Raw genomic sequence first — 16,108 nt, 5'->3', positions numbered from 1 at the left:
TGGGGGAGGAGGATGAAGTAAGAAGCTGGGAGGTGATAGGTAGAGAAGGTTCAGGGCTGGAGAAGAAGGAATCATACAGAAGAGAAGAGAGGACCAATGGGAGAAAGGAAAAGATGAAATACACCAGGGGAAGGTGATAGGTAGATGAGGAGAAGAGGTAAAAGGCCAGAGTGGAGAATAGAAGAGGGAAAGGGGAGATAAAAAGTGTACCAGAAGTTGGAGAAATCGATGTTCATGCCGTCAATTTGGAGGCTACCTAGACAGAAGATGAGGTGTTGCTCCTCCATTGTGACAGTGACCACATTGTGGCAGAAGAGGAGGTCATGGACTGATGTGTCAGAATGGGAATGGGGATAGGAATTAAGAAGCCAGGCCATTGGGAAATTCTGCTTTTTGTGGATGGAGCATAGGTGCTCAACAAAGTGGTTCACCAATATACGATGGATGTCACCAATGTAGAGGAGGCTGCATTGGGAGCACCAGATATAGTAGATGACCCCAACAGATGGACTGTCTGGGGTCCTGAATGGAGATAAGGAAAGAGATGAATGGACAGATGTAGCATTTGCAGGGATAAGCTCCAGGAAAGATATTGGTGGGGTAGGATGAATGGACAAGGGAATCATGGAAGGAGTAATCCCTGTGGAAAGTAGAGAGTGGGAAGGAAGGAAAGAAGTGTTTGGTGGTCATCCTGTTGAAGATGGTGGAAGTTGTAGAGAATGATGCGTTGGATGCGGGGACTCATGGGGTGGTAGATGATGACCAGAGGAACTCTCCACCTGTTAAGGTGGTGGGAAGATGGGGTGAACGCATATGCCCAGGAAGTGAGGAGATGCGGGTGAGGGCAGCATAAATGGTGGAGGAAGGGTAACCCCTTTCCTCAAAGAAGGAGGATATCTCTGATGTCCTGGAAAAGAAAGCCTCATCCTGGGGACAGATGTAGTGGAGACGAAGGAAGTGAGAAAAGGGAATGGCGTTTTTACAGGAGAGGGTGGGAAGAGGTACAGTCAAGACTACTGTGGAAATCAGTAGGTTTATAAAAGATATTGGTCAACATTTTGGCCCCAGAGCTGGAGACTGAGAGATCCAGAAAGTGGAGTGGGGTGTCAGAAATGGACCAAGTGAATTTAAGGGCAGGGTGGGAATTGGAAGAGAAATTAATGAGCTCAGCGCGGGTGCATGAAGCAGTACCAATGAACTCATCAATGTAGCGCAAGAGGAGTAGGGGAGCATTATCAGGGTAGGCTTGGAACATGGACTGTTCCATGTAGCCAACAAAAAGACAGGCATAGCTGGGCCGATGCGGGTACCCATGAGTACATCTTGCTCTTGGAGAAAGTGGGAGGAGCGAAAGAGAAATTGTTGAGCGTGAGGAGACGGAGGAGGGTGGTGACGGGGAGGAGCTGACTGGGACTGTTTTTTAAAAGAAGTAGAGAGCTTTAACGTCTTCTTGAGGGGGGACAGAAGTGTATAGTGACCGAACGTTTATGTTCATCAGGGCTACAGAATTGCAAGTTTCTGAGGAGATTGAGATCATGCGAAATGTCGCAGATGTAGGTAGAAAGGAACTGAACGAAGGGGGATAGAATGGAATCAAGTTATACGGACAGGGGTTCAGTGGACAGGAACAGGCAGAAACAATGGGCCTACCTGCACAGTCAAGTTTGTGGATCTAGGGTAGGTGCTAGAAGCAAGCAGTGCGGGGTATGGGAATTATGAGGTTGGTGGTAGTGGATGGGACACCTCCAGAATTGATGTGCTTAGTGATGGTGTGGGAGACAGTGGCCTGATGGTCCAGAGTGGGGTTCTTTTCAAGAACTGTCTGAGAGTTGCCACCTGGCTATATCACCAGACTACAGCAGCATCCCCTTTGTCTGCAGGTTTGATGGTAAGGTTGGAAATGGTATAAAGAGAGTGGAAGGCTGCGTGGTCAGAGGGGGTAAGTTTTGAGGCAGAGAGAGAGAGTGCTGAAGTAGAGCTGGTTGATGTCTTTAGAGATGAGAAGATCTAGAGCAGGCAGAAGACCAGAGCAGGGTGTCCAAGAAGAAGAGGAGGGTTGGAGACGGGAGAAGGAGTCATCGGTGCAAAGTGGGCAAACCTTGATGAAGAGGTGAAAGTTTAAAGCAGGTGGGTGTGCAGGGGAAGTTTTTTAAACAGAATAGACTGCTAAGAGAAGTGGTGGGAGAGGATAGGATAGTAGCAATTAAGAGGTTAGACAGACACATGAATATGCAGCAAATGGAGGGATATGGATCATATGCAGGCAGATATTTAATATGGCGTCGTGTTTGGTTCAGACATTATGGGCCTGTTTCTGTGCTGTACTGTTCGAGGTTCAAAGTAACTATGTTCTTCTATTTACAGTTTACAATTAAGGAGGCACAGTGGATGCTGCTTCAGTGAACCAGATTCACTCCTGATATCCGGCACTGTCTGCGTGGAGTGTGCACGTTCTCCCTGTGACCACCGGGTGCTCCAGCTTCCTCCCATCCACTGCAAAGCTGAGCAGGCCTGAAGGTTATCTACCAGCTACTGAAAGGCCTGGGTGGGGTGGGTATGGAGGGGAGGTTTCCATCAGTAAGAGAGTCGAGGGTCCGAGGAGGTGTGCCTCTAAAGCTGAGGCGAGGAGGAATTTCTTCACCCAGAGGGAGGTGAATGTGTGGAATTTTTTTTTAACCACAGAGGGCTGCAGAGGCCAAGTCATAGAGTGTATTCAGGGCAGAGATTGACAGGCTTTAGATTGGCAAGAGGGATTAAAGTTTAAAATGGGAGAATAGTGTTGAGGGGAAAAAAAAAATCAGCCATGATTGAATGGCAGAGCAGACTCAATCGGCCAAATGGCCTGATTCTGTTTCTGCATTTTATGGTCTTGTTGTCCACTGTACATTGCTCCTGGTATGTGCGTAAGCAGAGGAACCTGGGGGCAGTTGAAGGATTAGTGTATGTAGGTCCTTGTTGCTCAGTACTGACTCAGTGGGCCAAAGGGCCTATTTCAGAGTGGTATGACTTTAAGATGTGTTCTAAAGCTGGCAAGCAAAGAACTTGCTGACCAAATCTTGACTGCCAAGAGTGAAGCTGCAGATTCCACTCCTCGAATTCACTGGCAGCACAGAGAGCCAAGTCACTCCTCTAACAAGGCCCCAGATAACAGAGACCTGCCGAATGAACTCAGACAGATACTGCTCCCTCTCAGTCCATTACACATTGCATAACACTGTTTTATTCCCTCTGCCTCTGCCAACTTGGCACCACATTCGCAAATGACATCAGGTGGGGTGGGGTAGAAGGGAGGCACGTTGAGAGGACAGAAAAGAATCATCCCATCCTCTGTCTCTCCACCAGAAAATAAAAATGAGAACGATATTTTGAAGAATATTTCACTAATATTCCCACACCCATAACCCAAAGCCAGGCTCCAATTTCACATTGCAGTGACTCAAGTTCCATAGCAATTGAGTCACAGAGTATTATGACAGGGATGCAGGCCCTTTGGCCCAACTTGTTCATACTAACCCATCTAAACCAGTCCCATTTTCTGCACTTGGCCCACATCCCCTAAACCATTCTTATCAATGTGCCTGTCCAAGTGTGTTTTATACATCGTTGATGTATCTGCCTCACCCACTTCCTCTAGCAATTTGTTCCATATAGGGATCATTTTCTGTGTGAAAAAGTTGCTTCTCAGGCTCCTCCTATACCTCTCCCCTCTCACCTTCAACCTACGCCCTCTAATTCTTGATTCCTATACTGCAGGAAAGAGTGTCTGCATTCGCCCTATCTATGCCCCTCATGATTTTATACACTTCTATATGGTCATCCCTCAGTCCTCTACACTCTTCCCAGCTTAATGGCATCTTTCCTATTGCAGGGTGGCCAAAACTGAACACAATATTCCAAAGCAATGAACATTCTGCTGGAGAAACTCAGCATCTCAAGCAGCATCTGTAGGGGGAGGGAACCATTGAAGTTTTAGCATTTAAACTTTGCATCAGAACTATTTTGGCCACTTTACTGAGGCGATGCGAAGTGTAGGCAGAGTCCATAAAGTCTGGCTCCCACGATGTGCTGAACTTCCAGTTAGTCCTAATGAAGCATTTCGGTACAACCTTCATGGACATTGCCTGACCTGCTGAGTTCCTCCAGCATTTGTCTGTGTTTCTCTGGAAAGAAACTCTCGCTGGTTTGAGGGGTTGAATATCCAGGGTCTTTCCCTGGTTCTCTAAAAGACCCACAAGCAGGACTACGTTGGAGAAGGGCCTTGGTGAACTGGCCTTGTTCCTTCTGCAGAAACATTGTGTAACCTGCACTTTCTAAGAGAACTCTGTGTTCCCCAGCCTCTATTTTTAACAGCAGGCCTGCAGATCACCATCGCAAATACCAGTCAGGTTTAATAACATTTTATTGCACCCTGTCAACCAGGCCTAAGTGTTTATTGCACAATTTTCCAGAGAATTTTGCACCACACTTCAAGGGAGGGAGAATTTCATTCTATTCTTCCTCCTTCCTTTCCAGTCCTGATGAAGGGTTGTGGCCTGACTGTTTTTTTTAGATTAGATTAGATTAGATTATGAGGACACTGTGTTTATTCCCTTCCATAGATTCTGCCTGATTTGCTGAGTTCCTTCCGTATTTTGTGTGTGTTGCTCTTGATTTCCAGCAGATGCAGGATCTGTTTCATAAATTCTATCATGTTTCTATTTTTTCCTGTAAACCCCTTGCAAGAAAATGAATCTCAAGGCAGCAACCACCCAGTGGCCATATTTTTAGGTACACCTGTACACCTGCTCGTTAATGCAAATATCCAATCAGCTAATCGTATGGGAGCAATTCAACGTATAAAAACATGCAGACATGATTGTTGGTGCCAGACAGGGTGGTCTGAGTATCTCAGAAACTGGGACTTTTATGCACAAGAGTCCTCAGAGTTTACAGGGAATGGTGTGAAAATCAAAAAATCACCCAGGAGGTGGCAATTCAGCAGACAAAAATGCTGTTATTAGAGAGGACAGGGGAGAATGGCCAGACTGGTTCAAACTGACAGGAAGACGACAGTACCTCAGATAACTACGTGTTACAACAGCAGTGTGCAGAAAAGCATCCCTGAATGCACAACACGTCAAACCTTGAAGTGGATGGACTACGGCAACAGAAGACCACGAACATGAGGTACCTAATAAAATGGTTAACGAGTTTATACATATTTTGATAATAAATTTACTTTGAACCTTGACTCAATGTGCCAAAAGGCCTCTTTCTATGTCATAAGGAAATATGAGACATTCTTTCATCAGGGAGAGAGAACAGTTTACATAATATTTCAGCTGCGGGTGTAACCAGGCCCCATATAACTGGACAGCAGCATTCTACACCTCAAATCCTCTTCCAAAATGGACTAATATGCCATTTGTCATTCTAATTCTGTCCTGTACCTACATGCTAACTTTTAGTGATTTGTGTTGTCATGGACGACTAGGGTTCCCTAAGCACCATTTAAAACACCTTTAAATCATTCACCATTAAAAATAAACTCAGTCTTCCTAATTTTCTGCTGAAGCTGCTGACTCCACACTTTTCTACATTACTTTCTTAGTCTATCTACACCACCCCCTCCCCGAAGCCCGTATGTATCTTCCTCAAGCCCACACAGTCTTCGGACTTTTGTATGACCACACACAGCACTCTGCAGGTTATCGTACTTCTAAAGCAGGGGCTTCTCCTTGGTTAATGGTAGGAGTCCACGGCATAAAAACATTTGGGAACCCCTGTCTAAAAGCTCTGAATCAGAGGGATTTAAAGCAGCTAATGAGACTACCTCAGCTTTTATCTTAATGGTGATATTAAGCACATAATTGCTGCCATTAAACGAGAACAAAGTAATCTTCACACATCAAAGTTGCTGGTGAACGCAGCAGGCCGGGCAGCATCTCTAGGAAGAGGTACAGTCGACGTTTCGGGCCGAGACCCTTCGTCAGGACTAACTGAAGGAAGAGCTAGTAAGAGATTTGAAAGTGGGAGGGGGAGGGGGAGATCCAAAATGATAGGAGAAGACAGGAGGGGGAGGGATGGAGCCAAGAGCTGGACAGGTGATTGGCAAAAGGGATATGAGAGGATCATGGGACAGGAGGTCCGGGGAGAAAGACAAGGGGGGGTGAAACCCAGAGGATGAGCAAGGGGTATAGTCAGAGGGACATCCTCTGGGGTTTTCCCCCCTCCCCCTTTCCTTCTCCTTGGGCCTCCTGTCCCGTGATCCTCTCGAATCCCTTTTGCCCATCACCTGTCCAGCTCTTGGCTCCATCCCTCCCCCTCCTGTCTTCTCCTATCATTTTGGATCTCCCCCTCACCCTCCAACTTTCAAACCCCTTACTCACTCTTCCTTCAGTTAGTCCTGACGAAGGGTCTCGGCCTGAAACGTCGACTGTACCTCTTCCTAGAGATGCTGCCCGGCCTGCTGTGTCCACCAGCAACTTTGATGTGTGCTGCTTGAAATTCCAGCATCTGCAGACTTCCTCGTGTTTACAAAGTGATCTTTCTCTGTGAATTATCACACTTTTAATTGGAACCCAAGATGACTAACAGAGTGGTCATTGAGATGAGGATTCATCCCCATCTGATAGTAGCTCCATCTAGTATCCCGATGATCCCAATAGCTGTCATGGGCCACATCTCAAATAATGCTGAGTCAGAGTACAGGAATGAATTGCTAAGTGACATGGTGTTATGACAATGTCCTAACTATCCCTAAATATCAGCAAAACAAAAGAGCTGAAATTGACTTTAGGAATGCGGGGTGGTGCACATGCTCTTGTCTACATCAGTGGTGTTGAGTTTGAGAGAGTCGAGAGCTTCAAGCTCCTAGGAGCAAACAACAACAAGAGCTTGTCTACGTCCAACCACATTCATGCCATGGCCAAGAAAGTTCACCAATGTCTCTATTTCCTCAGGAGGCTAAAGACATTTGGCATGTCCCTGCCGATCCTTTTCAATTTTTATCAAAGCACTCTTAGAAGGCATTCTATTGGGATGCATAACGGCTTGATATTGCAACTGCTCAGCACATCATCTCAAGAAATGGCAGAGAGTTGTGGACACAGCTTAATACATCTCGGTAACCAGCCTCTCTACAATGGACTCTGTCTATACTTCTCGCTGCCTCAATAAAGCAGCCAGTATAATCAAAGACCCCACCACCCGAAACATTCTCTCTTCTCCCCTCTCCCATCAGCCTGAAGGTACAAAAGCCTGAAAGCACAAAGCACCAGGTTAAAGGGCAGTTACCATCCCACTGTTCTAAGATTGTTAAAGTCATTCCCTAGTATGGTAAATTGGACTTTTGACCTCACAATCTACATAATTAGGATCTTGTTCCTTATTGTGTACCTGGACTGCAATTTCACTATAGATGTTACACTTTATTCTGAATTGTTAATATTTTACCTCGTCTTACCTCAATCTACTGTGTAATGATTTTATCTGTATAAGCAGTATGTAAGGAAAACTTTTCATTGTTTTTAGTATGTAAATGTGACAATAATAAACCAATTCCAATACATAGGTCAGGGCTTGCATCTGTCATCTCTGTGGGTGGCAGTAAGTGTCACTTCAAACTCCGTACCACCCTCAGCAACAACTTCAACTAAACTTGGGGACCCTCCTTATTGTTATCATGCTGCATGTCGTAATAAATCTATAACTAGCACAAGGACACGATTTTGGAACTAAATAGGCTATGCGAGGAGGAAAGATTTTCTGAGTCATGTAGAGCTGTGAGATAGCTTCGGAGATGCCAGGATGGAAGTTTGTCCGTGGTGTGGGGTGGGTCACAGTGTGTGCTATTTTTTCCCCATGTTTATGGTAGAACAAGTCATTTGAAGACTCTGGTCTGGTTGACAGGGTGCAGCCCCGCTGACGGAGAACAAGGTTTTGTGCTGTCTTCCCGTGGGGTAATGGAGTTCTGCTCCCAGAGTAATCCTTAGACAGAAGAATATTGTTGAGTGTTTGACTTGTGCCCAGCTACATTGGGGTAATTAACAGACAAAAATGACTTTGTGAAGTTGTCTCTGGGTTCTGTGAAAGAAACAAGAAGTAGTTGAAATGGAACTGACCCATTGCACAACTCCCTATCTATTTATTCCATTCATTTCAACATGAACCTCGGAACGACAGAGACAGAAACCTTGTGGTCAGTGAGCACTAATCTTAGGGTCAACGCCTACTAGTCCCCACAGTAGAAGATTGGTAGTCCCCAGCATTAATGCGTGGTGGTCTCCAGGGTTAATACTCACTGAACCCCAGGGCCAAAGAGTGGCGGTCCCGAGGGTCAGTGCTCACTGGTCCCCAGGGTTAAAGACTGTTGGTCCTCAAGGGTCAATGAGTGGTGGTCCCCAGGGTTGACGAATGGTGCTCCCTATGGTGAATGTTTGGTGGCCCGAGGGTCAATGTCTCCAGAGCTGATGAGTGGTGGTCCTCAGGCTCAATGCTGACTGGACCCCAGGGTGAACAATTGGTGGACAGGATGAATGAATGGTGATCCCCAGGATTAAAATTTACTTGTCCCCAGAGTTGATGTCTGGTGGTTCCCTGGGTCAGCATTCACAGGTCCCAGGGGAATGCAGTCTCCAAGGTTGGTGTGCACACACTCCATTGTTCGACCCCACAGGAGAATGTGACTGTACCCCCCTCCATGTAAAACACCAGAGCCATAGTCATAGTCATACTTTATTGATCCCGAGGGAAGTCGGGTTTCGTTACAGTTGAACCAACCAAAAGTAGAGTATAAATATAACAATATAAAACTATAAATAATTAAATAATAATATGTAAATTATGCCAGGAAATAAGTCCAGGACCAGCCTATTGGCTCAGGGTGTCTGACCCTCCAAGGGAGGAGTTGTAAAGTTTGATGGCCACAGGCAGGAATGACTTCCTATGACGCTCTGTGTTGCATCTCGGTGGAATGAGTCTCTGGCTGAATGCACTCCTGTGCCCAACCAGTACATTATGTAGTGGATGGGAGACATTGTCCAAGATGACATGCAACTTGGACAGCATCTTCTTTTCAGACACCACCGTCAGAGAGTCCAGTTCCATCCCCACAACATCACTGGCCTTATGAATGAGTTTGTTAATTCTGTTGGTGTCTGCTGCCCCAGCACACAACAGCAAACATGATAGTACTGGCCACCACAGACTTGTAGAACATCCTCAGCATCGTCCGACAGATGTTAAAGGACCTCAGTCTCCTCGGAAAATAGAGACGGCTCTGGCCCTTCTTGTAGACAGCCTCAGAGTCCTTTGACCAGTCCAGTTTATTGTCAACTCGTATTCCCAGGTATTTGTAATCCTCCACCATGTCCACACTGACCCCTTGGATGGAAACAGAGGTCACCGGTGCCCTAGCCCTCCTCAGGTCCACCACCAGCTCCTTAGTCTTTTTCACATTAAGCTGCAGATAATTCTGCTCACACCATGTGACAAAGTTTCCTACCGTAGCCCTGTACTCAGCCTCATCTCCCTTGCTGATGCATCCAACTATGGCAGAGTCATCGGAAAACTTCTGAAGATGACAAGACTCTGTGTAGTAGTTGAAGTCCGAGGTGTAAATGGTGAAGAGAAAGGGAGACAAGACAGTCCCCTGTGGAGCCCCAGTGCTGCTGATCACTCTGTTGGACACACAGTGTTGCAAGCACACGTACTGTGGTCTGCCAGTCAGGTAATCAAGAATCCATGACACCAGGGAAGCATCCACCTGCATCACTGTCAGCTTCTCCCCCAGCCGAGCAGGGCGCATGGTGTTGAACACACTGGAGAGGTCAAAAAACATGACCCTCACAGTGCTCGCTGGCTTGTCCAGGTGGCCGTAGACACGGTTCAGCAGGTAGACGATGGCATCCTCAACTCCTAGTCGGGGCTAGTAGGCGAACTGGAGGGGATCTAAGTGTGGCCTAACCATAGGCTGGAGCAGCTCCAGAACAAGTCTCTCCAGGGTCTTCCTGATGTGGGAGGTCAATGCCACCGGTCTGTAGTCATTGAGGCCGCTGGGGTGCGGCGTCTTCGGCACAGGGACGAGGCAGGACGTCTTCCACAGCACAAGAACCCTCCGGAGCCTCAGGCTCATGTTGAATACATGGCGAAGTACTCCACATAGCTGAGGGGCACAGGCTTTGAGCACCCTGGTACTGACACCATCCAGTCCTGCAGCCTTGCTTGGGTTGAGACGTTTCAGCTGTCTTCTTACCTGTTCAGCCGTAAAGCCCACCGTGGTGGTTTTGTGTGGGGGAGGGATTTAGTCATGAGAGCAGGGTGGGGAACTGTGAGGAGGGGTAGGAGGGGAGAGTGGAATATGTGGTGGTTGAGGGCTGACAACAGATAAATCATGTGGGGGATGGGCAGGGGCCACAATGTCAAATCTGTTCATCCCTACTGTCTCGGGGAAACCTTGAAGCATGACTGCTTCAGTTTGAGAAGGTGCCTACTATCTGGTAGTGGGAGCACCGAGTCCGGGCACTGGGAGCTTTTCATAAATCGCCTGTCCGCCCACCCATCCTGCCTCCTCAGCAGCCAGCTCAGACCCTCAGAACCAGAAGAAGATACACAGAAGAATAACACAAATGCACATGCACACACACACACACACACACACATGCACACACACACACACACACACACACACACACACACACACACACAAAGCACATAAATATATCAATAAGCATAACAGACTCACACAAAAACACTCTCACAAAAATACACACAAAAACACACATACACAAATACACATATGACCAACGACACCCACAACACACTTACATGTAAACATACATAGAGACGCAAACACACACACAAGTACACAGTATCCCAGCTCTCATACCAATCTGTGTCAGGAGCCCAGCAATGGGAACAACATACACCATATGAAAATCCTGCCAAGGGCTGTGAGTTGATCAGTACTGGCATGACGCCTGTGTATAAATGTGCTATTGCCTCGGTCACTGCTTCAGCTGTGTCCTCATTCCGCAGGTAATCTGTCGTATTTTCCCAGCCCGTCAGTACAGAGTGTACCTAACGCTCAGGCCAATTCCTGGAAAAGAGGAGTCACTGGTCTCATTCTGAGGTGACATCAATAAACCTGATATGTGCAAGATGTGTTTAGTAATCAACCCTGGGACCTACAGCAACATAAGCTGAGTTACCCTCTGGCATGTTTGCTGAGCTGAGATCCCAGTACATTCTGAGGCTGCGTGGTGCTTGACTGGTGTTATAACTGATCAGAACTAATCCCTTGCAGACCCACCATTCACCCTCTACAGACTGCAAGTATTCCCCCTTCACCATACCCCAATCTACAGCAGCTAGATCTCAAGAGATAAGCTCTCTGCACTCAAATGGACTTTATGTTTTTTTTCTTCTAAATGTAAACACGAGAGATTCTGCAGATGCTGGAAATCTTGAGCAATATGCAAAGTGCTGGAGGAACTCAGCAAGCCAGGCAGCATCTAAGGTTCAAAGTTCAAAGTAAATTTATTATTGAACTATGTACATCTCACCATATACTGCCCTGAGATAATGTTTCTTGTATCCATTCACCGCAGAGCAGGAAGTACAATAGATTGAATAAAAAAATACACACAAAGACTACAAACAACCAATGTGCAAAAGAAGAGGAACTACAAAATACAGACATAAATAAATGATACTGAGAACTGGAGTTGTAGAGTCTTTGAAAATGAGTTGTGGAATCAGTTCAGAGTCAAAGTGAGTGAAGTTTCCACACTGATTCAGGAACCTGATGGTTGAAGGGTATTAACTGTTCCTGAACCTGCTCGTGTGGGACCTAAAAGGCTTCTGTACCTCCTTCCCAATCGCAGTAGCAAGAACAGAGCTTGACCTAGATGTCTGGGTTCCTTGATGATAGATACAACTTTCTTGTGGCAGCACTCTTTAAATGAACAGGCAACATTTCAGGTTTTGCCTTGACATCTCAACTGTTTATTCCCCTCCATGGATGCTGCCTGATTTGCTGAGTTCCTCCAGCATTTTGTGTGTGTTCCAATTGAGTTTTTGCTTATAAAAATTGTGTATAATTTATGTTTATGTTCCTCTTGTGAATGCTGTTGATACGGAACCATAGTGGTCTGAGTGACGCTATTGCAGCTCAGGATGTTGGAGTCCTGCGTCCTCTGTAAGAAGTTTGTACGTCCTTCCCGTTTCCTCTGGGTTCTCCGGTTTCCTCACACAGTCCAAAGACATACCAGTTATGGTTCAGATTTATGGATCATTGGGATCTCTTCTGGGGGAGATCTGACCTATACAAAAGGGACAGGTTACACCTGAACCCGAAGTGGTCCAATATCTTTGCTGGCAGGTTGGCTAGATTTGTTAGGGTGTGTTTAAACTAATTTGGCAGGGAGATGGGAACTGGAGTGATAGTGCTGAAAATGAGGTAGTTGGTTTACAAACAGAGGTAATTTGTAGTGAGACTCCTAGTAAGGAGAGGCTGTTGATAGGGAAAAATTGTAGTCAATAGGATGTTTCAAAGATGGACAAAATTGAAAAGGGTGAATATATATTTATATTTGAATGCGCGCAGTATACGGAATAAGGTAGATGAACTTGTAGCACAGCTACAGATTGGCATGTATGATGTTGTAAGCATCACTGAATCATGGTTGAAAGGAGATTATAGCTGGGAGCTCAATGTCCAAGGATACACATTGTATCAAAAGCACAGGTAGGAAGGCAGAGGGCGCAGCATTGTTCAGTTTGTAAAAAATGAATTCAAATCATTAGAAAGAGGTAACATAGGTGTTGATTCGTTGTGGATAGATCTAAGGAACTGCAAGGGTAAAAAGACCCTGATGGGAATTATATACAGACCCTCAAACAGTGGTAAAGCTGTGGTCTAAAAGTTACAATGGGAGGCAGAAAATGCATACCAAAAGGGCAATGTTACAATAGTCACAGGGGATTTCAATATGCAGGTAGATTGTGAAAATCAGGTTGGTGCTGGATTCCAAGAGGAAGAATTTCAAAAATGCCAATAAGATGGCTTTTTAGAGCAGCTTGTGGTTTAGCCCTCTAGGGGATTAGCTATTCTGGACTGGGTGTTGTGGAATGAACCGAAAATGATTACAGAGCTTAAGGGAAAAGGACCCTTAGCGTCAAGTGATCATAATATGATCAAATTCACCCTGAAATTTGACAAGGAGAAGCTAAAGCCAGATTTATCAGTATTACAGTAGAGTAAAGGGAATTACAGAGGCATGAGAGAGGAGTTGGCCAGAATCGATTGCAAAAGAACACTGGCAGGGATGATGGCAGAGCAGCAATGGCTGGAATTTCTGGAAGCAATTCAGAAGGCATGGGATACATACATCCAAAAGAGGAAGTATTCTAAAGGCAAGATGATACATCCGTGCTAACAAGCGAAGTCAAAGCCAATGTAAAAGCCAAAGAAAAAGCATATAATACAGCAAAAAATTAGTGGGAAGTTAGAGGACTGGGAAGCTATAAAAACCATAGAAGGCAATTAGAAAGTCATTAAGAAGGTAAAGAAGAAATGTAGAAGTAAGCTAGCCAATAGTGTTAAAGAGCATAACAAAATTTCTTCAGAGATATAAAATGTAAAAGTGAGGCGAGAGTGGATATCGGACCGCTGGAGAGATAGTAATGGGGGACAATGAAATGGTGGAAGAACTGAATAAGTATTTTGCATCAGTCTTCACTGAGGAAGACACTAGCAGTATGGTGGATGTTCCAGGTGTCAGGGGTTATGAAGTATGTGAAGTTATCATAACTAGAGAAGGTTCTTGGGAAACTGAAAGGTCTGAAGGTAGGTAAATCACCTGGACCAGATGGTGTACACCTCAAGATTCTGAAAGAGGTGGCTGAAAAGATTGTGGAGGCATTAGTAATGACCTTTCGTGAATCACTAGATTCTGGAATGTTCTGGAAGACTGGAAAATTGCAAATATCACTCCACTCTTCAAGAAGGGAAAGAGGTAGAAGGGAAATCATAGGCCAGTTAGCCTGACCTCAGTGGCTGGGAAGATGTTGGAGTCGTTTGCTAAGGATTGTGATTTCAGGGTATTTGGAGGCACATGATAAAATAGGCCATAGTTAGCATGGTTTCCTCAAGGGAAAATCTTGCCTGACAAATCTGTTAGAATTCTTAGAGGAAATAACAAACACGATAGACAAAAGAGAATCGGTTGATGTTATGTTCTTGGATTTTCAGGAGGCCTTTGACAAGGTGCCACACATAAGGAAGCTTAACAAGCTACGAGCCCATGGTATTATAGGGAAGATTCTAGCATGGATAAAGCAGTGGCTGGAGGCAAAGAGTGGGAATAAAGGGAGCCTTTTCTGGCTGGCTGCCAGTGACTAGTGGTGTTCCGCAGGGGTCTGTGTTTGGACTGATTCTTCTTATGTTATATGTCAATGATTTGGATGATTGAATTGATGGCGTTGTTGCAAAGTTTTCAGATGGTACAAAGATAGGTGGAGATGCAGGTAGTTTTAAGGAAGTAGAGAGGCTAGAGAAGAACTCAGACAAATTAGGAGAATGGGCAAAGAACTGTCAGATAGAATACAGTGTTGGGAAGATTATAGTCATGCACTTTGGCAGAAGAAATGAAAGGACACAGCCTCAAAATAGGGAGGCATCCTTTTAGAATTGAGATGAGGAGGAACTTGTTAAGCTGGAGAGTGGTAAATCTGCTGAATTCGTTGACACAGGCAGCTGTGGAGGCCAAGTCTTTATGTATATTTAAGGCAGAGGCTGATAGATTCTTGATTGGTCAGGGCATGAAGGAAGGGATGAAGGAAGGGAGAAGGCAAAAGATTGGGGCTGAGAGGAAAAATAAATCAGCCATGATGAAATGGTGGAGCAGACTCGATGGGCTAAATGGCCTAATTCTGCACCGATACCATATGGTCGTATGGTCTTATGCTTAATAGGTTAATTGGTCATTGTAAATTATCCTGTAATGAAATAGATGGGTTGGTGAGTGATGCAGCTCGTTGGTGCCATGCTGCATCTCTAAATAATAAATAAATATGATGCTATCTGCCTATGATAGGGAGGAGGAGAAGATGGCGGCGCGACACAACGTGCGCGGCCTTTCCGATGATGAATATCTGTTATCTGTCAAGTAGGAGGCCGTGCACAATTCTGATTTGATGGAGGCAGACGTGAGAGCACAGAGGAACATCTGGTGAAACTTCTGAAATGCCTGCTTCGCTGCCGCTGCTACTGTGTGATCCAAAATCTCCGGAGGGGAAGGCCCCGAATCCTCGGCTTTGCCTGTTGCTCAGTGGCCGGGGTGGGGTCGAAGTGCTCGGCAGAGATGGTGCTCAGTGCTTGGTGTCGGAGGGCCGGTCGGAGGCTCGAAGTTTTCGGACGGACTCAGAGTCGGACTGTGGTCGGGTGCTTCCAGGGTGCTGCATCGGCAAGTTTGCGGCGCTGGAAGCTCACGGCAGGGAGAGTTTCTCCCTTCAACCGTCTGCATGTGATGTTGGGGCTATTGGGACTTTGAGACTTTTTTTTACCGTGCCCATGGTCTGCTCTTATCAAATTATGGTATTGCTTTGCACTGTTGTAACTATGTTATAATTATGTGGTTTTTGTCAGTTTTAGTCTTGGTCTGTCTTGTGTTTCTGTGATATCATACCGGAGGAACATTGTGTCATTTTTTAATGCATGCATTTCTAAATGAGAATAAACGAGGACTGAGTGTCCTCATAATCTAATCTAATAATCTAATGTGTGATGCTGCTGCAGGCATGATCTTCTTTGCAACTGTGCACACACTAGTTGTGCATATGATAGTGAACTTGACTTTGGGTTGGCTAGATTTCATGATCTGACAGGTTTCTTCTCTCTTCTAGGAACCAATTAACATGTAACAAGGCTGACAAGTTATGCAAGGTACATTACCGAGCGTGGTTTTTGCTGAAGTTCGGGTTCCTTCCTTTAAGCAGATTTACAGAAGCAATAATATGAAGCTTCTCTCTACAGTTAATTTCTAGTGCATTCAATGGCCCTAATTTTTAGAAAATAGGGAATAACACTTCAGTAATTCAGCTCCCATTATGCATAGAGACTGTGCTA

The 16,108-nt window shown here is 45.5% G+C and overlaps 1 long non-coding RNA gene across 1 annotated transcript in view; it reads left to right on the top strand.

The window, feature by feature from the left end:
• The window catches only part of LOC140191179 (uncharacterized), a 69,234-nt gene extending 53,516 nt beyond the window's left edge, over positions 1-15,718 (top strand). The window contains exons 2-3 of the long non-coding RNA XR_011883772.1: positions 2,365-2,517; positions 15,154-15,718. This is a non-coding gene — a long non-coding RNA (uncharacterized lncRNA). The remainder of the gene's footprint in view (positions 1-2,364; positions 2,518-15,153) is intronic.
• Positions 15,719-16,108: the final 390 nt, after the last annotated feature.

Source organism: Mobula birostris, chromosome 32 (assembly GCF_030028105.1).
Source record: "Mobula birostris isolate sMobBir1 chromosome 32, sMobBir1.hap1, whole genome shotgun sequence".
Taxonomy (NCBI): Eukaryota; Metazoa; Chordata; class Chondrichthyes; order Myliobatiformes; family Myliobatidae; genus Mobula; species Mobula birostris.
The sequence above is the reverse complement of the archived record's forward strand: the minus strand, read 5'-3'. Positions and strand labels throughout refer to the sequence as shown.